The 21794-nt window shown below is 37.9% G+C and overlaps 1 protein-coding gene across 3 annotated transcripts in view; it reads right to left on the bottom strand.

The window, feature by feature from the left end:
* ADD3 (adducin 3) overlaps window positions 1-21794 on the bottom strand; it is a 100344-nt gene that overhangs the window by 50877 nt on the left and 27673 nt on the right. For all 3 annotated transcript variants that reach the window (XM_032694767.1, XM_032694763.1, XM_032694766.1), the window contains exon 2: window positions 13027-13073. The gene's annotated coding sequence lies outside the window, so the exon portion shown is untranslated. The remainder of the gene's footprint in view (window positions 1-13026; window positions 13074-21794) is intronic.

Raw genomic sequence — 21794 nt, forward strand, 5'->3', positions numbered from 1 at the left:
TGCTCAAACTACAAGTTTGCATCCCAGTGTGTAGAAAGAAAAATATTCTACAGAACAAGACTATGATATTGTGTCCATACAGTAATGAAAAAAATGTGAGAGTAACATCTTTCTGTCAAACAAGATTGATGAAGTATTTAAACATTACCTTTTTTAAAAACAATCTCTACAGTGTAGAGCTATGCTTCTGGAAGATTGGTATCATCTCCACAATAGCTATACAAGCAGGTAGTGTTATCATTCAGAAAATACAAAAGCAGAGGACTTTCAGTAATTTACAGTTTCCCAAGGAAAGTAAATCCAAATCCTATGGTTGACTGGAAAGTATGAATTTGTACAAATGGCTTAAAATACCATGTCTTTTTTTCTCCCTTGGAACCAGTGACTCAATAACGGGTAAACAGAAGCAGCACAATTTTGTTAAATCAGAAGCATAGCACAATTCTGACTGCAAGCAATCTCACTATATTGCTGCATGAACAGTTCCACTGCTCCTTGAAAGCAAGAACAGCACTCATCATTCTTCCCACAATTTCATTTTTATCTGCTTAATACTGAGCAAATCCACTGGGGGATGATTTCTTATATTGCTTATTGTCTGCCACAGTAAAATCTGACTTTCTCATATACTAGAAACATGCACAGAAAGTTTCTGCAGTTGATCGACCCATCACATCACATCACATCACACTGAGCAACACCAAGACCTTCAAGGAACATAGGTCACTTCTCCAAGACTGTTAATTCTTTTCACATGAAATGCTGCAATACAAAGCATTATATTACTTATCCTAAATACAGGACGACACAAGGCAAAATTATTCTTAAACAGCAGAACATAGAGAGGTTTTTAAACTAAAAGAAGGATTAAAGGTTTTATTAGACCTACTTCAAAATGGAAGATATTTCAGTAAAGTAGGGAATGGTGACAGTGCTGTCTATGCCTTAAAAAAACTACATAGTTCAGAAATTACTCTCACCCCACCCATACTTAGTAGAATGGGTATTAGTTACTAATTTCAAAATTTTTTCTCAAGCTGTTTTCAGCAATATTTTGATAGAAGACTGAAAATATTGATAAATGTTAAAAGCGGTAACAGAGTAAATTTCACTGCATCAGTAAAACTCAGCTGAGCAGTACAAACAGAAATCACACAAGTGTACACATGCCAACTGTTAACTAAACTCAGCTCTTTGCTGATTAGTCTCTTCTCTGTTTGCTATTTCTCCAGAGTAAAACTCTTTCTTGTGCAGCAAATCTATCCAGGATCTATGTATTGCTTAAAAGCATGGAAGATGTGTCCCAGAAATAAATACCATGATTATTCTGTTCTTAAGGATTTACCATTTAAATTTAGGCATGACACTTCAAGCTAAGAGATAAATTTCAGTGACTAAGGCTGAAATTCGGATGCAGAGAGAGCTCCAAGCCTGTATACCACTTATATTCCAAAATAACACCTCACTGCTACTTCCATGTGAGTCCAAGTGGCACACACTTCTCAGATTTGCTACACAGCAAAGAATTTCACACTAAAAGACTGCAAAAGGGGTTTAGAAAGTCCCTAGTTTTCACATCCAGCTGCAACAAAAGGAAGTTGCTTAACTTATGCTGAACATGAACACATATCACATATGTTAGAATAATCCCTGAAATGCCTAGAAATGCTTATATTACATAATGGTTAAGGATAAACAGTGCCATCTGAACTTGCAAGAGGAGTTCATACTTTATGGTTAAATAATTTGTGAGTCACTTGGGATGACTTATGCTTTTCTCTCTCCAAAATCTGAATCAGGAACAAAATTGCTCAACGTCTGAAAGCTCCCAGTCTGCAAGGAAAATTCCTAAGTCCTAAAGTAACAGTTTTCATTTATCATCCATATTATGTATGAACTACTGAAACTTAACACCTTCCTGTTCAACATTTGTATTTGTGAATTCATTAGGTCCTGAAGTGTGTTTTTTTCGCCTAACTTTAGATAATTACATAACATTTGAATTCACTGTCTAATTAAGCTCTCTCTTTAGGATGAGGTGCATAATATTCTAGGCTTCATTGCCTGAACCACAGGCTTACAGTGATTCCAATGGAGGCACATAATCCACAAGTAGACATCCATATTGCAGACACCTCAAGTTATGCAAGACACGTGCTGCTCTAAAACAATAACAGGCTACATGCAAGATGGAGGAAATGTGTTCGAAGAGACCACTTAACTACATTAATAACCAAGGGGAAAAAAATGAAAAATGGCATATTTAAAAACAAGGGCCTACTCTTTAAATTCTTAAAATTCACATGCAGTACACTTTTCTATGCATCCCGCTAATCAGAGGCAAAGGAGTATTTTACATTGCCCAAGTCAGCAACACATATTACAGACTAATTCGTGGCACTGGGATACAAAACAGTATAAAATGAGAACCTCGTGGTGCCAAGTAAATACCAAGATCTGGCAACAGTGTGAGTGTAGACTAAAATATGCTGTGAGAAACTGTCACCAGGTATAAATAAGCTTTTGGTATACCAAGTGCAGGAGCTGCTAACATAACAATCATTAAGCGAAAATATGTGACCAATTCCTTAAAAAAAATAAAGAAATAAAATGTCAACATCTAGGGGATAACAAAGGAGAAAAAGTGAAGGAACGAGGAAGGGGGGAAATGTAGCAGACAAATTTTATTGGGTTTGTGATCAAAATACAAATGTACTTGATTAGGAAAATGTTCATCCATGAGGTTAAGAAAACAAACAAGCTTAACAGAAAATAGTGTTTAACAAGTTCCATAAAAGATTTTTAATTCAATAATAATGCTTTCTCTCCCACTCTCACTAAGTGCTTGAAGCTAATGTACATCTCAAAGTCTGTCTTCTATATTTTATTATTGCTGTCAAGAAAGAAAAATGAGCCAAAAAGTTAGAAAATGCATTACACAACTCACATTTCTGGACATCAACATGGTACTAGAGTCTTTACATTTCATGTTAGCATGACATGTAAATAAAGTATTCCTTTATACTAGAAATCATGGTGAAAGTTGGGTCAAAGCAACAATAAACCCCTTGCATTCACTAGCCCACTCTAAGCACCTTGCTACACTCATGCCAGTAAAAAGTTTATTGCAGTGAAATGTATTGGATGTACTGCACTAAAATGTGTTTGGTAAAAGCTAATTTAAGCTCCCGTCCTTATATGACAGCTAGATGATCTGGGGCTTAATTAGCATGATTCATGACAAACATGCAACACTAAGTTACAGTGATGATGAAAGGATTTTTGAATACTTTTCTAAATCATACAAGCTTATCAGTACCCACCTACAAACATATGCCTTCTTCCATATGACACAACATGTGCAAACTATCAATGGTGCAAACTTGGTGTTTTATGCTTTAAAGAGAATAGCCTAAGTTTATCTGTATATTCCCAAAGCCTGAAGAACAGATTTGGTCAAAGAAAATATTTCCATGGAAATAACCTGACCTTTCTAGTAGTCTCCACTCATTTTGTAATTCTTTGGTACAAAACTGGTACATAGCTGATGTACCAGCCGAGGTACAGTTGCAGGTGAAGGCTTTTTGGCTGGTCTAGTAAATCTGTTTCACTTTAAAGCTATTTCATCATCATAAGGTGTTAAACGTTTCACACAAATCAGTATTAAGGTGAGGTCTTTCCCCCACAGTTACGTAGCTTTTCAAATATCCACAGGTCATCAGCAACTTTCTACACAGCTGGTGAAATGCAAGTTCTTTCTGCTTAGGATGATAAGAAGGAGAAAAAACCCTGTGTTCAGTCTACATGCAAAGTTAGACACCTTGCAGAGGCTGTACCCATAGAACAGCTTGAAACCATTATTAGTCCAAAGAATCTTTTTTTCCTGAAGCCCAGGATCTGATGGCAAGATGACACCTTACCTTATTTATTTTGTATCTTCTTACCAAGAAATGTGTGTTATCAGCAACGTAAAAAAAAAGTCACGCACATCCCGTCTCAGACTAAAATTCAGACTTGGCAGATTTCATAGGAATCTAGTTAACGTCCACGTCCCATTCACCACAAACTAGGTTTCATTTAAATCTTGTGGACAGAACTTGACCAAAACTGAATAAGCATTCACATCTAAACTAACGTATGTCAGCAGTCATAGATTTTGACTACATACAGGTCATTTAGCGTGCTTGATGCCAGACAGTTAATTTCAGTCCATCATTTCCTACTAAATATTTATTATTTGTATTTATTATTATTATTATTAATATTTATTTATTATCCAGTTATTTATTGACATACATCTAATTTAACACAAAGTTACACTGTGGTATAGTATACTGTTTCTGGCTGTTAAGTATCTTTTTCACAAAGTTATATGATTATAGAACAAATTAGTGGGTTTTTTTGCATTTGACACCAACAGCAAGTTCAATTCCACAAGCTGAAGATGAGGAGAAAGAAGAGAGCTAAATAACTGCATGTCCCACCCTAAGGCTAAAGGTCATCTATTTGAAGCGCACAAATATTTTCCTCAAATAATGAGATAAAGTGTATATGCCAACGTGTTTACCAATTCTGTGGTCTTTGTTCCTAATGAAACACCCCAACTTGCCTGTACAGACCTGCTGGTCTGTGGTACCCTGACTATTTCTGGAATGCTTTTAATATATTGAAATTGCATTCACCTATTTTCTTGCCTCTGATCTCGCAGCCGCCTTGAGTAACAGATCACAGTTGCCAGATCAGTGTTGTCACAGGCAGTTACTATAAGATCTCTTGGACAAATGTTATCTACTCCTGGCAATTTGCTACATTTTTTTAATGTTCTAAAAGTCTTTTATACCAACATTTCAATTTGAGACCAATTCTCAAAATATCACCTATGAAGTGAAGTTCCTGCACTAAAATCTCTCAGGAAAGTCAATGTGGGTAAAAAATATTTAGCTTTTTTTCTGTGGCTTATCTTCATCGTGTATTTCTTTTACACTTCAGGCATCTATCAGCTCTCCAGTCTGTCTGGCAGGATGTCCATTTCTGATGTACTTGAAATGATTCAATTTAAATGATTTATTGTAGGCTCTGGTATCTTTAGCAAATTGTTTCTCAGAATATCTTTTGGCCAGACTTATTATACTTTAAAATTTAATCTGTGAGAGGGATTTTTTTCCCCTTTCTATTTTCTTCAGAGGAAACTTCAGCTTTAGAAAGATGGTTCCTTGTTGCTAAGAGATTCCTAAAATCTGCTTTGAAACCCTCCTTACCTCTTAAAAATAAAAAGTAGCAACAACAAAAAGTTTGAAGTCTTTGATAGATGGTATACAACTTATCCGACTTCTAATTCAGTCTTTAAAAAGACACTTTACTACTTCCAATCTTCAACTTCCTTATAACAAGCATTCTCATTTTTATGACTAGCAAAGGCAGGAGGCTGGCAGAATTGCAGGGTTCAGTGCACCAGTTCAGATGTGACCAGTGAACTTTAATCATACAAGTAAGTTATTGGGAGCCAGGTAAGAACAGCTTTGCTCTTCCAGATCCCAGCTGCCAATTTATCTAAAGCAACACTGATGCTTTCTGAAGTCACTGACTTCTACAAGCTTGAGAGTGGTATCAGCAGCCTTTGGAAACACTCACAGAATTCCCTCCTTCCGTGCCTTCATGGGAGCAGGTTGCTGCTCCGAACATCAGGGTGACTTGTTCAATGTGTTACAACCAGGACTGGGATTCTTGTGAGTTACAATGTTTCATAATGCCATGTATTTTGTAACTTTTTTTTTTTTTTTTAAGGTACACACATTCAAAGACTGCAAACAGAATGCAAAGAGGCTTGTTCTGTTGCCACTAAATTGTAACATTTGGGGCCTTGACTGCTTTTAGCTTATCAGAAGAATTAACTCAATCTAAAGTTACAGTCTATGTCCAGTATAAATGGTCTATTGCCATGGAGAATAAACACATCTAATTCAGCAGTTCACTTACTGATTTGTGTAGCTGCACTACTGTTAATCCAAAAAATGTGAATAAATTGAATTTAAAATTAAGAGAATTACAGGTTACTCCGATTACTTGTATAGACAAGCTTCCAACTGAACCACTTGACATGAAACCCTCCATATCTCTACATTAAGGGGTACACATTGGGCAATAACAGCAACTGTTTACCACTGGTAAACAGTTCCTGAATGCAGAGCACAAACAAATCATACTTCCATGCTTTGTTAGTGATTGTTTTACCCCATCCCCCTTCAACCAAGTCTCTCCTCAGCCTAAAGATGACACAACACAAATCACACTTCCTGGCACTCCATGCTGATAGCCAGCAGAGACTGGAGTGTTGGCAAGTCTCAGTTAACAGTATAAGCCCTTCAGAAGAAGCAGAATTAAGAGGAGCATCAGCTGCAAAGAACTCGGCTGACACTGTTTTAACCTGACCCAGCAAGGTACACAACAAAGCTGAATCTTAAAACTAGTTCCACATTTAACAGAGTCTTCTCCATGAAGAGTCACAGGTCATTAGCAGACAGAGAAAATCTTCACTGTACTACAACTGAACTGTTAAGTAAATCCAGCTTCAGCAGAGGAGAAACAAAAAGCTATATGTTTATTAAACTGACTTTCTGAATATCAATATTTGTTAAGGACCTTGTAATTTCTGAATATAGTTCAATGAGTGAAGGGGGGGGAAATCCTAAAAACACAGGCTGTTGTTGCAAGTATTAAATCATTATCGAGTGGGAGAGTTTTAAGTCTTATAACCACTTCAGAAAAAAAATCAATTTTTAAACATATATTCCTCATTCACTCTACTCAGCTTATGAATAAAGTCAAACCAGATGAAATCCAACAATCTCCATGGCAAAGACACAGTGATGAGCTAATACACATCTATCCACATTTTTTTTTTATGCTCACAAAGATTCAACATTTTTAAGCCATCAGGGACAGACTTATTCCTAAGCTAAGGAGCAATTAAAAAAATTAAGTACAATGAGATAGAGATAGGGTGACACATTTAAACCCACTTCATTAATAGTTATAATGTTAGCAAAATAAATGAGTTTACCTTTTGGAAAAAAATATTTAATTTTAAGCTAGATCTGTTCTTTTGTAGTGAGAAGCTGAATCATTTAAAATATGCCAGTCTGCAATTTTGAATATTATTTTCAGCTTGAATTCCAGCATCACATAAGAAGATCTAAAAATCTGATTACCATGTCACAATCAACCGAATAATTACATCAACCCCTCTCTGTAGAGCTGTTCTTCATTAATTCATAATTAACTGGAGTTGGTAATACAATCTGTACTACTAACTTTTAACAATCTGCTTGCATCAATGGAAAAAGGACAATTTTTTGTTTGGTGAACCCCAGAGCTCCAGTGCTTCTCTCCCATGCTCGGCAACACATGCTCCCTTACAATTCCTCCTCCTGGAGGTGCCCACCAAGCTCCTCTGCCCCTGCTGCAATCAGAGACTTTACATGAATGCTGTCCTCCTCCTCTTCCTGCCTCTCATGAAACTCCTTTATCACATGGACTGAGGAATTTGACAGGGAACGAGATATAGAAACTTTGCTGCCAGCAAACTGTCTCCATGAGAGAGGCATTGGAAAGAGAAAATGGCAAAGACCACTCCAACACTCTTCAACCCATTTCAGGCACTCATGGGAAATAAAACAAACAAATAACCCCCAAAAACAGTGGGAAAAGAATAAAAAAAAAAAAAAAAGCAGCACCAACAATTTAGGATTTTAACATTATTAAAATAACACCTTCAAAAGCTATGCTGTCTGGGAAAGCCTGAATGTCTCTTTCCTCAATCCACACCAGAAGTCACAGCTACAGAAATTCTGTACAAACTCAAGGATTAGCAGCATGCCTGAGGAAGCAGGATCTTCGCTTCAAGCACCCTATTCATGTTTTAAAAGGCTGCAGGAATTTGAATAAGCTTTCCTCACTGCTATGGATCATAGCAGGAGCAGTAATTCTGAAAGTATCCTAGGATGATATTTTTCTCTTTTAATTATAAATCTTCCTCACCCTCAACTACTAAGCTACTCCAGCTTTCTATCACAGTGAGACAAGCAATGCAAGTGCTCAAGCTTAGTCTGATTATACCACAGAAACTTTGGGTTTGGCTCTTTTGAGACAAGATAATCATCAGCTTAATGCTGAGGTAACAGAGAACCAGGTTCTATTTTGTAACAGCAATCTATGCTGAAAATTACGGTGTTTTTAAAATAATAATTAAAAACACAATCAACAATCCCCCAGCTCTTTCACACATGTATCAAAGAATAGGAGCTACACACAAAGCAAGTGGTTTTTTTCCAGGAGAAATGTAACAACTGTAGAAATGTTGAATAGGATCTCCTTTTGTCTTTTTTTTTTTATTTCCCTTTGATTACTTTAGATTGCACAATATATATCCCACAATGTATTTCATTTGTTTATGAGTATCTGGGCAGAGCTCCAGTGCTTTGATGCAAGTGGTCACAGTGAACAGCTCAGTTCAGCATGAGCACTACCACCAGCAGGGAAAGCTGGAGAAGTGGGAGAGATACAGCCTCCATTCTGTCAGGAGATACAGCCATTATCCATACTGGACAAGGCTGAGACCAGTCAAGCAAACAGGGACTGGGTTCCAGAAAGTTTCTTCACCTCAACAGGAAAGAAAAAGTCCAACAAATGCAGGACTCCAGAAAAATACAATCATCTTCATGATGAGTATGGTTATCTTTTTCCACTCCGTAGGAGAAAAATGTGGAGTGCAGGTACAGTATGAACCAATATTACTGTTTGCTACTGCAAATATTTAGTGAGAAGATTAAGTCAAAGACTCAGACTTTTATGCACTGAAGCTTCCATGCTAGGAACAAAAAAGCTTCAAACCGATTCACTGTGGGGAATGAGGTATCAGATTACATGATTTCATGAAATGTGTATGAGCCCAACTCTGCATTTAATTTTGGTTTTGTTATCAGACTGCAAAACCAACTTCTTTTTATGAATATTTACTGGAAACAGGCATTTAAAGCATAAATATACTTGTATCATATGTTCTGCTTCATCGTTCATGCAGACAGGATTATCTACACTGACATTTGAAGAGCCTCACCTGGGGGACTTAATCAGCCCCAATTAAAAAATTGACCAAAATAAGAAGCTGACTCTAGCAATGGGGCTCAGAAAGGACAATGAAGCCACATTAAGCCAGAGGATTCCAGGCCTCTAGGATGCTGAAGTATGGTTCCGTAGGGCTAGCAGCTGACAGAAGACAGAGAAGACAATTCCTCTATGTTTGCATGAAACTCCTGTATATCCAGAAGTAAACACTTATTAAACAGTTTCCCTTGCTCAAACCTAGGAAGTAGTGTGCCTAAAGGGATTTTGAGCCAATGTTCATCCCAATTCCTCCTTGCTGGACTGGGAGGGTGAGGATTGGTAGGAACATGGAGATGGACGTGTTGAAAGACGCACTGGGCGGGGGGGGAAAGCACTCAAGGGCTTGCTTGAAACAGTTCCACAAACAACATTTAGCCCCTCTCAAAAGTACAGCAGACTAATTAGGAACAGAGCTGCTACATCCAGTGTGCAAAACAGGTATGCCCTTACATCATGCATGTGTGTGGGGGGGGGGAGGAATGGGACAGTACAGGCTGACACTTTTAGTAGGGCACGGACAAAAGTTTGGGTCAATTCTATATTGGTAACATGCAAAAATACTTTGGTAACTGTCCTGCTCTGCCCTACTTCGATCTCTTCCTCAGTATTATGAGTAAGGGGATTTTAAAAGTCTCAATTTCTAGCAAAATGAGTAATGCTACCTGGGGCTCAGAAATGTGCTTCATATCACAGAGAGGCATTAAAACTGTATTAGAAAAAAAAAAATCAACTTTATAAACTTGCTGAATCTTAAGAGTTTTGCGAGATGGTTTCAGAAAACAGCCCCAACAAGTCCCTTGAATGTTTTCATAGTTCAAGGTCTGAACTTCCTCACATAAACAATGTGGGACAGCAGAAGCTGAAGGAAGCACAGATGCCCAGGAGCCAAGAGAACACTGAATTTTATTTAACCAGGTTAAATGGTATGGGGTAATGCAGCCACACTCTCTGTATTTCAAGGAGGGCTTGAGAGTTTTATTATTATTTTTAAAAGAAAAAAATTAATTCAGGTGATAGATTTAAAAACAGATTTAGATTAATCTTGAATCTTACTGTATTTTTGAACAATTTACTTTAGACTGTTCCTTAGACAAAGTAGGAAAGAAAAAGGCAATTGCTTTACCATATTCTCCCATCATTATAATGGCATGCACCAGATTGCTGTTATTGAATAGATCAATCCCCCAGGTTACACATTCTTCTTCATCTTCAGCCTTGCCTTTCAAGTGAGCTCTATCCTTATTAAAAGGACTAGAAGCTGTCCTCAGGCATACCCTGTCTTTGAAGATGAAGCCCCAACCACATTTTATGGAAAAGACCTCTCGGTTTGTACCTTTGCCAAACCGTGTAGCAGGTTTAAACAATTATGCAAGACAGTAGATTTCAATTCCAGGCTCCTCTTACTCAGTCTCAAGTTTTAAAAATAATATTTTTCTTTCTACTAGGGCACTTCCAAACAATGATGATCCAAGGGCATTAAAGAAAAAAAGTTACAGCTTAAACAGTGTGACACAGATTATGAAAAAAGAAACCCTTCCCATATGGAAAAGCTTTAAAAATTTGACATTTCTTTTCAATATGTGTTAATCAGAAAGACAGTAGTGAATTCTGACTGTTTCAGACAGAAAAGAATCAAAACTCTTGGGATACGTTACAGAAAAGAGCAATTGCAAAGAAGGAAGAACAATCCTATAGTTTCTTTTAAAACCGGACTCCTAACAGTGTTTTCTTAAACGGCTGGGAAAGTCAGCAGTTTGGAGCCAGCCACATGTTACTTATCAATGCTTCAAATGCAGAGTTAGTAAGAAAGGCCATGTCTGGTTCCTTTTGCTATTGGGAAAAATCTCTTTTGAACTCCTTCTGAGGGACTGACGGGGGAGAAAGTGTCAGGAAAAGGATCTGACAGGTTCTGCACAGTGAGGGGCAAGGAACGTCTAGAGTAAAATCTCTTGTCTAAAACGAGCAAAGAGACAGAAACCTCTCAGAAACCTCAGCACTGGAGACGCCAGATAAAATGTCTGACTCCCTTGTATCTTTTTTCCAGCCACACATTAATTCCTTTTTATGCTTTATGCCAGCTTCTCATCTTACCAGGAGCCTACAGGGGAGGCCAGTCCAGCACTGTAGGGAACGCAGCCACATTGGGACTCCATGTATAGCATTCTCCCAAGATCCCAGGAAAACATCTTACATTTTAAATACCCCAAGCATCACAGAAGACCTCAATTTAAAGTTGGAACCAATCATCTGAGTGATCTTAAAGGAAAAGTCAAAGGACCAGGAAATTACTCTGTTTCTTGAAATGAAAGGCATTATTGATGAACACTGCCAATATCGCCGGTTTTGCTCTTGGACAGGATTTCTCTCCTGTATTTTCAATTCTGTCCAAATTACAGACCTGAGTAGTTCCGTGTCGCCTGCAATGTAAGCATAACTACCCACCAACAGGTCAAGAACTGAACACATTTCATATTTACCAGCACTGTAAGTTTCTCTGTCCTTTCTTTTCAGTTCCCACACTCTTCAAGACACCAAACAAAAACACCCGTTACTTTTTCCCTAAATCACAAAGACAAATGTTTGATATAACCAGTCTCTAAATCTGTACTAATAGTAGAAATTTGAGAAATTAATTCCATATAAACTGTACTCTCGTCTGTAGCAAACTGCTCTTGCAGGTGTGGCACATGCAACCTATACAGCTACAAACATGGAAACTTAGCGTTAACAGGACAGAAAGTGCTAGAGTTTACAGTAATAATTCCATGCACTCTTAGTGGAAGAAGGCAGCTCAGCACCTCTCAATTTGTAATGCTCAGAAGGCAGCTCAGCACCTCTCAATTTGTAATGCTCAGAAGTATAAAGTCAGCTTTTATTAATCAAAGCCATTGTCTTCACATTTTAATGAAATGGTAATATTTTCACTCCTTCCTTGCTTCTGCCTCACAGCATTCTATTTGCAAGGTACATGTAGCATTTCACAGGTAATATTTCACAGCAAATAAAGGAAAGAAAGTTTCTCCAACTAAAAAAAAAAAATCCAAGTGCTAGCAACAGGATTATTTTAATATAGTCTTTTTAGTTACATAACAGGCATGAAAATGCAAGTTATAACACTGTCTTATTTTAATCTAGGCCTGAGGAGCTACAGACAAGAGTGGTAGACAAAAAATACTTCAGATAAGAGATTAGGCATCCAAATCCCTAAAAGTCTGCACTGTAAGAATGCTTGCTGCCTATCATTATAAAAATGAAGAACACAACACAATATATGCTATCTATACCACAGGAACACTTATAAGACATAATAGCAGTGTCTGAAAAAGGTATTAAAAAATCCTCAGTTCCTCACTTGTAAAATACAGGCTGTTGCTCAGGTTCTGCCACTTTCACACTCCTCCTTTTGCATCTTTAGGAACTGTACACATAAAAGCTACCTGGTGTACAAAGTCTGCTAACTACTGTGAAGAATGTCAAAGTTGCGAGCTTTGATGATACTTATCAACGGATCCATGCATCCCACTGTACAAATAGGGAATATCCACCTCACTGTAGCTGGAACCAGCAGGACACATCGTTATCCTTATGCATATGCAGTTCCATTACATATTTAGAGCAAATATTATGCAGTACTGTTCAGACTCTTGCACACACCCCAAAGCTGAGGTACACTTTCATCCACAAAAGTATTCTGTGCAACATTAATGAGATTATTGTGAAAGGTTTTTTTGTCTGTACTTTCTAATAAAACCACTTTCAAAGTGCCAATTTCCGATTCAGTTCCCTCTCTCCCCTTAAAATCATTACACTAAATGATCAGCAGGAACACAGTCAAGAATTCAGACAGTAAAATGTTTTAGGTACCTTGATTTTTTTCCACAGCTCTCCTTCTTTCTAGTAATGTAGTTGACCTGTAAAACAGAAGAAAGAGATGACTGACTTCTGGTAGGCTTTTGAATATTACAGGAATATACTGTACACTTAAAGTATTGACACAACATTCCGTTTCTTGAACTCTTTTCAGATTTTTTTCATTGAATTAAATTTTGTTATCGTACAGTGCATTTTTCACATACATAAATCTCATTTAAGAGCACCTCATTGGGAATCTTGCCATTTACCAGGTTTACAAACCAGAAAGTAAAATCCAGACTACCAGCCTCATTTTTAAAATAGAGCGTAACAGCCACAATCCACAATTCCTCTTTAGCCCAGCAGAAGAACTGAACTTCAGAGCAGTCACTATGCTGTGGGGCAGGTGGGGAACCGGGACAGAGACACAACACCCCCCTTTGAGGGCTGGTGTGCAAATTCATATGGAAACAACCGCCTTGCTCCAACCCTTTCCCACCACTGAGCAGCGATGGGTCTTCCTCTTGCCTTTGTCTTCTAACATGAAAGTAAATTAATAAATAAAATAGCAATTGTTTATTTCTTTCATCTTTCGTCCTCTCAGTCTTTGAGTACAAGCTGTCTTCAGTCAAACCTGAGAAATCATTTCCGTCACCTCCCCTTTTCCCTGAACTGCTCCGCCAAGGAAAAACAGTTGAATTTCCTGGGGTACAGGGGCCAGACTCCTTGATTTCATACATATATACAAAACATATGCTACATTTTCTTTTTTAAGATCTATACATGGCAAATTAGACATTTTATGCATTGTGAAAACACTGAGCTCAGCCAACCATCAGGCATGGCTGGTACTTTTCACCAACCTGTTAACCCATTTTTATTCATCAGGCTGTAACAGTCTCTTTCAACTGTCTCCAGCTTTTCCTTTTTACTCTTCCATGACTTCATTGTAGTATCCTCGAACATTACTGCTTAGGTCTTCTACTATCATACTACAAATACTTCACCAGTTTCAACATTCCAGCAGGTTGGTTATCCTGTTCCCCATCATCACTAATAGCTCAATTATTCAACATTCTCTATGAGTTTCAGGAGTAAAGAACTAACTTTTGAAAAAAAAACAGGGTACACAAAAAATAATGCAAGTAGAATTATGCAAAATTACTGTAAGAGATTATTGCCACAAGATTGTCCAAAGTAAAAAACAAGCTTCCAAGAGAAGTTAAAATGTTAGTGCACCTGTGCTCAAATTGTCTATTTTCCCTGAATTACACACTTACAGAAAGTCAATTCCTTGCTCACTTGAAAAATAAATGTTGCCATAGTATGGCATTATTTTCGGCATGTTTCCATTTAGGAATGAACAATGTACTTACACAGAGTATTAATACAGGTAAACAGCCACAAAATAATTTCACCTACTTTTAGACTTGAGAGGAATATAGATTTAGGGGACAAAACTGTCTCTATCCGGGTGCTCTGCATGGGGCTTGGGCATATTTGCTTATTTTGCTGTCCTGCCAATGCTCCCTGGCAGAGCACACAAAGTGATAGCAGTGACTGGAGAAAGAAGAGGAAGTGTGTTGGCATCAAAATGCCACATTAGAGCAGGAGTACTCCACAGCATCAGGAATTTAAACACTTTAACGTGACTGTTTATTCTTGGCATGAGTACAGTTTATTTTTCATCTACTTCACACTGCTAGAGATAAGGGAATGCTATTTTTATGCATGTTCCTGATATGTTATTTTAAGCGTAGCTGTCACCAGCAAGAAGAGACCCCGTCTTGCAGGCTAGCAGCTACTGTTTCCAGAGGGCATCAGTAGACCACTCTCAGACATGAAAATCTGATAGTCTCTCCAATTTTGCCAGCTTCAGGTCTAATAGCACTGGTTGTTAGAGCACGGAGGTGCCCATATCTGATGGTGTTTGACATGCTTTAGCCTCCCTAGAGTTGCAGAGCACTGCTCACACTCCCATGGGGCCAGTGGAGCATGGGCATCTTGCTCAGCTGTGTCCCCACCTCTGGGCACTGGGGGAGTTGGAAATCCTACAGCTCTCAGTAAAAGGAGGCAGTCTGGGAAACTGCTGAATCCAGAAACTGTGACACTCCAAACATACGTGCTTTTGAGTAAATTTTTTTTCTGCCCTTTGTCACAAGCTCTTTGCTACAATCCCTTTCTTCTTCTCTCTCTTTGCGACCCTTCTCCCTATTACCACTCAATGCACTTTCACAAGCTCTTCCTCCCATCCCAATTCAAAATTCTCATTATTAAAACAACAACAGAAACACTTGACAACTGTGAAACTGCTATGCTGTTTGGTGCCATGACCTTATTCACTCTGCTTAATCCACTGGGGTCTTTTCACCCCACTCTACACACCCCTGGAGTATGGGAAAGAAACTCTTTGACATAGGCACTGGCCAGGAGTTGTCTTCACTGTGCTTGTTTAGGCTGTATTCTCATCTTTTTTTCATCAAAATGCCTCTATGGCCAAAATAAAATTATACAATCAGTAACAAGGGATGCAGATCATATCAAGAACTGGAAAAAGAAAATCTGGAAAGGAGTAACAGTCACACACTAAAGAACCAACTCAAAGTCAGCTCTCAGATCAGGGAAAATAATAACTGAAATGCATTCTTGGATGAATAAATTAGGAAGAGGGATGGACATTAACTCAAGATATGACAGCAACAAGACAAATATTGAACATGAGCGGTTTCAAAAAAATTTGCAATACATCTGAGTAACTGTGTATGCCAGAAATCAGACATATTACCCAAATCTTAACAGGATATTGAAAATGCAAGTACAAATTAAATGTTACATGAGGGTTTCAGCCTGTAGGACAAAACGATTTGTGTGTCAGAGATACCATTTATCTTCCTGAGAATTAAAGCGCAAAAGCCACTTGGTTACTTGAGAGCTACCACTCCCTCTGTCAGAGAAGCAACATTTTAGAGCTGCATCCAGAAAGTACGAGTAATCATAATGACAGATAGTTCAGAAATTGATGGGATATCCCAAAGAAACATGTCCTGGAATGAAATTATAATCTTCCTCAGCTACTCACATTATAATGGCTGATCAGTGTGCAATAGGAAAATACGCTTCTGGTTTGAATCCAAACCTTGAGTATAAAAGCAAAGCTCTAGTAAATATTTAAGAGAATTTTGAGTTCCAAACTGAAGGGCTAGCAACTAAGTTCTTTTTAACAAACAAAGCCATCAAAAGATTGTGCAACTCTAAGAGCCCTTAAGGAAACAATTGGGAATTTTTCATAACATGGTATTTCCTTATACCACTGGCCACAGGAATGCAAACAGTTCCACCAAACAGAGATTTGTTCATTGGAAACAACTGACAAGCTAACCATGTTTCCATCTTTTCCACTCTCAGCACTCAGCATACAAAACAGATGATATAATAGAATACAGAACTATCATACCAGGGCCACAAGACATCTTTAACTCAGCACCTGAGACTTAACAAGAATATATTTCTCCTGAGGTTTAGAGAGAGAACTTATGTCTAATTATCTAGCATCTTTATCTAAACAAAATTTATTTTTCTACTGTAATTTCTACTTATTTGTCAGATTTCCCCTAAATAATGCTACATCCCTTTTAACCAGAAACAGATCCCTAGCCCCAACCACAAATCAGCACATCAGTAACAAGACTGACTCCCACAGCATTCCCTGACAGCAAGTAAGGCAGGTGAGGCTAGGGAGAAGCACTGGCACAAAAACGTGGGTTGGTGCTCAACTTGGTTAGTGAAAGCAAAAGCAATGCTACTGGTAGTACACCCTTTGTATCTTATACAGTATCCTCTGTCTAATTCCAACGAATAGATTTCCACGCCACCTTCTCCATTTGGGATTATTATTTGAGCGATTCCAACTGACACTGTGAATCCCTCCAGAGGAAGCTGGAAATGTTTGTGTATATGTACAGGCAATGGTACCCTTAGTGCTCACAATCTACCAGTCTTCAGACCTTACACGAGGAGACAAAGTATCAGAGACACTTCAAGGGAAAGGCAAGACAAGACTGACAAAGGGACTTAATTTTCTTGACAGCTAATTAACAAGTCACTATCGCAGAGAAAGCAATTTACACTCTGTGTTGAGCTTCATGCTGTGAAGAGGGAAAAAGAGAATAAATGAATATAAGCAACTGTAAAAACAGAGAGTGTCAGAATCCAGGAGGGCACCTGGAATGCCAAAAGGTGCTACATCAGCATCCTGACCAATATTTCTCATTGTAAATTTGCAACTCAATTAAGGCAAGATTTTAATCAGAGCTACAACTGGACTTAATTCTCTCCATTCAAGCTGAAGGAAAGCAAGGAGAAGAAGTCATAAAAACAGAACAAAACTGAAATGTACTACAAAAAAGACCAAATTGTTTTCAAAAGAAAAAAACCAAAACAAACAAGCCCATGAAAGACACAGCTTTATGGAATTAGTTTGCCAAACAAGTCAAAAATTTTGGATAGTAGAAAAGACAGACAAATGACTTAACTTGAGACAGAGATGTAAAAAGACTTCACTTGTGTGGAAGTGTTTACAATCCATGGCACAGAGATTATTTCTCTTGTAGTCAAGGAAACCACTCCTCCAATTACAAGATTTCAAATTTTGGATTTCCCCTTTTAGGGGGGAACAGGGGAAAATCCTCCATGCTCTTCAAAAAGGAAAATGAGATATGGCTCTGGTGTCCCATGTGTAGACAAAAAGGGTCAAAAGGATCTGACAACAAACTCGTCCCAATGGCACCACAGAGGAAGAAACATGCCCATACTTCAATCTTCTGAGATAATCAATGATAAAATACTCATTGCAAGTCTCCCATAATATTTTCACATACAAAACCATTTACCAGAAGTTACTAAAAAGGAAGCTAAAAATTTCAAGCCAGGCTTTATTTTAAGTGTTGCATCTCTTAATCTTTTCTTTCTATAGGAGATGCACACTGAACTCTTGAACACTGACCTTTCGTCACAGCACATTCATGATTCCGGAGAATTTGACTTTTTTGAAGTCACAAACACATGAACTCTCCCCTCCTTTTTAGATGATTCTGAAGATCTAAACATAAGTCATGCAAAGAAGCAGCTTGGTTTAATTATAATAGTAGAACAAAAATTATTTTTCCAGTTATCTTGACTAGATAACCAAAGCGTGTTACACAGCCTTGACTAGTGCCAAAGTGTGCTGAGATTTAGAACACTACTCAAAAGCTATCTTTTATTTTTATTACTGTCAGTGTCCTAGAAAAAAAAACATGTACCAAAAGCTTTTCAATTTAATCTCACAGGTGATGATATAGAGAACTACCCAAACTCTGCAGACCGTAAGGTAAAGGCAGCAGAACGCATCATAGATTTATATAATTAGAACACAGTAATACCAAGTTATGCAAGAAATTATTTGCTGTTTTTCATTAAAATGCCCAGTCCACTTTTATTTTTTCCTACAGTCACTGCAGCAAGATGCATGTTCAGAATGACAAGAAACTACTGGGCAAAGTCTATGTAACACTCATACTCAGGCTGAATTAGTACTACCATCAGTGGAAGCTTTGGAGAACTGATTTTAGAAAGGTGATAAAAATCCAAGCTATTGAAGAATATCTGAAAAGCTTTAATTGTGCCTTCTGATTGAAATAAATACATGTGAAAATGAAGGTGCTAATTCACACTCATCTTATGGGTTATAGTTTACGATAACACTTGTTATTTCATTTTACCTCTGTCATCTGATAAATCCCACTAATAAAAGCCCAGTGCTCAACAATTTGGTGTTGTACAGAATAGAGCTGCTGTCTGGTAGCTACCTTAACGATTTTCTCAGGAAGACTGTAAAATTAGTTTCAGGTGAGGTATTTTAAGTACTGCATTATTAAATTTCACATAAATACAGTCCAAGCAATAGGAAATGGCACTGTCAGAAATCATCTGAATGGCCTTAAGATCCGGATGCCGGGTACAGTTCTGCAACAGGCCTCCTAAGTGGCCTCAGAAAAATAATTTCTACATTATATATTTCTACTCCCCTTGGTCCCTTAAAATGAGGTGAAGTGCCTACTGAGAGTGGCATGAGCAAAGGTGTGTGTTAATAAACTGCATCTCTTTCAGTAACAGGTACTTCAAACCAGACAAAACACAAGTGCCAAGTGCAGCTTTGAAAAGGCCTGTCAAGAGGAGGTGGACAGTGCTCCTTCAGCCTTCATTATGAAAAACAAGAAAGCACAGATTAAAGCGACACGAAAGGTACAAGCATCAAAGCTTCAAGAAAGGAATAGGCACTTCAAGGAGCAAGACCCCTGCTTCCTTGGGATCCATCTCTCACAGAAGGAAACAAGACCGACTTCCCAACTCGCTCGGGTATGTGCACTTGAGACACCATTCTCTTAGACTTGCATGTAAAATATATACTTACACACCTGCAGTTACTACTTACTATATACTTACTACCTGCAGTAGTGGTCGGCCCAAGGATACAAAGCAAGGCAAGACTCATAGGGACTCTTTCCAAATCTTCATATTAAATAACAATAAGACCTGGCAGATTCTCATGCTACATTTCATTTCACAGCAATTTTTTCTGCAAACTGCCTTTGCCACTTCAGCTCTAAAAAATGTCTGTTTGGGATGTTTTTACTAGGAAGTGATTTTTGCTAACTTGATGCTTCGACCACCTGAGAAGCCACTGATTCTTTTCTAATCTCACCTTTTCCTTTAATACTATTTTGGTTTTATTACTGAACCACTGAATCCACAGCACCTCTACACCTCCACTCACACACAGTTTTGTCTTTCAGCTCTGAACCTCTGATTCTACTACAGCAATATTACTTCTGAGCATTTCCAGCAGGGTTTACTGGCATTCTGCGGCTCATTCTGAGACTGTTGAAACTTGGCTCATACTGTGCCTGCAAACAAGAAGAGAATAGTGGAAATCAAAGTGAAGGCCTGCAGCTGAAGTTTTAAGGCGCTGGAGAGGATTTTCCCTGCGCTCCCAGTAGTGATTGGGACACTTAGTCCAGTCACATCAAGGCATGACACAACCTCTCAAGAGGAATCTGTCTGACAACAGACAACCAGAAGATCTTTCACAACATAAACTTCAAAAGTATGGAATTATTTTCTTTCAGTATTAACTTACGGATAAAGCCGTAGGTGGATTCATGACACCACCATTGCTGCAAAACTAATAATGTTCAGTGTACATACAGATCTTAAAATATTTTTCTCAGCTACAAAGTACCAAACCCCTTATTTATTGGAACAAGCTGTATTTGGAAGTTAAGATTATGATTTGTTTACAAACGACCAACTTCTGACCAACTGGTAAAACAAAAACACACTTTCATCAGTATTCTTCCTAATTAATTCTGACATTGTGAACAGAAATGTTGCCTCTTTATATTCTTCTATTTAATCATGCTCCTGAAATGGTCAATCCAGGCCCCAAAGCTTAGAAAGGACAGAAACCAACTACACTTTTTTTCCTTTTTTTAAACTCTTTATCTCACTTGTTCACTTTTGACTTCTACACAGCTTAATTCAGCCAACCTCCACCCTAACCCCTGGGAGCATCTTGTACTTTCCAGCCATCTGGACTGTATTTACATTACTAAGAAGTAAGTCAAACTCGTTCATGAACAAAGAAAAACCTCCTTACTATCTTTTTGTCTTGTCTGTGCAGTTATTTTCTAAGTTCTTATTTTCTCAAAAAAAAAAAAATATTGTTCTCTATGAAGAGCTCACACTGTCTTCCTTGTGAGCTCTATTGATGTCATATAACTTCTTTGCTTGCCATTTTCTAGTGCTGCCTTAATAAAAAAAAAATTTAAAAAATAGAAATTACTGGTTTTCCCCTCAGTTTTCACCTTCTCGTCACAAAAGTCCTTACAAACAGCATGAAAGTTCACATATGATCGTTTAGGATAGAAGAAATTGTACAAAACTGTTTATTTAGAGAGTTTTGCAAATAAAGTGAATTATTGCCAAACTAAGATCAGAGGCAAACTTTAAAAGGAACAGACACAAACATTTACTTTTGAACTTGTACCCATTTTGATGGTATCCCTCCCCCTGGCAGCAACTGCTGCATCTCAGCTCCTCCAGAAAAGAGGAACGTGTCATTTTTTTAAATGATATTTTCATCAAAATATCTGTGCTGTGACCCTTCTCCCAGAACAGTGGTTCACATGTGCTGAGGAACACTTGCAGAAAAAGCATAAACTGCAGAAGACAAGCAACTGCCTCAAACTGGTTTTACTTCCAACCACATGTTCTTAAGCCCCACCTACTTTTATCTGTTTTTATCTGAGCTGCCGTATAAGTCTGCCTTTAAGTGCATTTTATAACCCTATTTTTCAAGGCACACTATCTCTTTCGATCAAAGGTAGTCAACTACAGATTATCATTAAAAGCTATTTTGCAGACTACTCTGCTCCACTTGATACGCACCAGAAATCTGCATCAAGTTTAAATGAAAGCCAGATTGGTGCTTTTGTTACAGGGAAAATTAATGAAAGCAATGAGCAATACTTGACATTCAGCTAACTTTTTAACCAGGAATTGAAGGTTCCCAATGCTTTGCAATGCTTGATCGAAACATCTGATTAATTTCAAATATTAATTCAGTCTAATGAGCTAATTTAATACCTGCATAAGGGAAAAATGCCAGTGTAGAACTATAGTGTAACATAAATTAGAAAACACATATTAGGAAGAAAAATATCTCTCGAGAGGGGTGATTG

This window comes from Chiroxiphia lanceolata, chromosome 8 (genome assembly GCF_009829145.1).
Source record: "Chiroxiphia lanceolata isolate bChiLan1 chromosome 8, bChiLan1.pri, whole genome shotgun sequence".
In the NCBI taxonomy this organism is placed as follows: domain Eukaryota; kingdom Metazoa; phylum Chordata; class Aves; order Passeriformes; family Pipridae; genus Chiroxiphia; species Chiroxiphia lanceolata.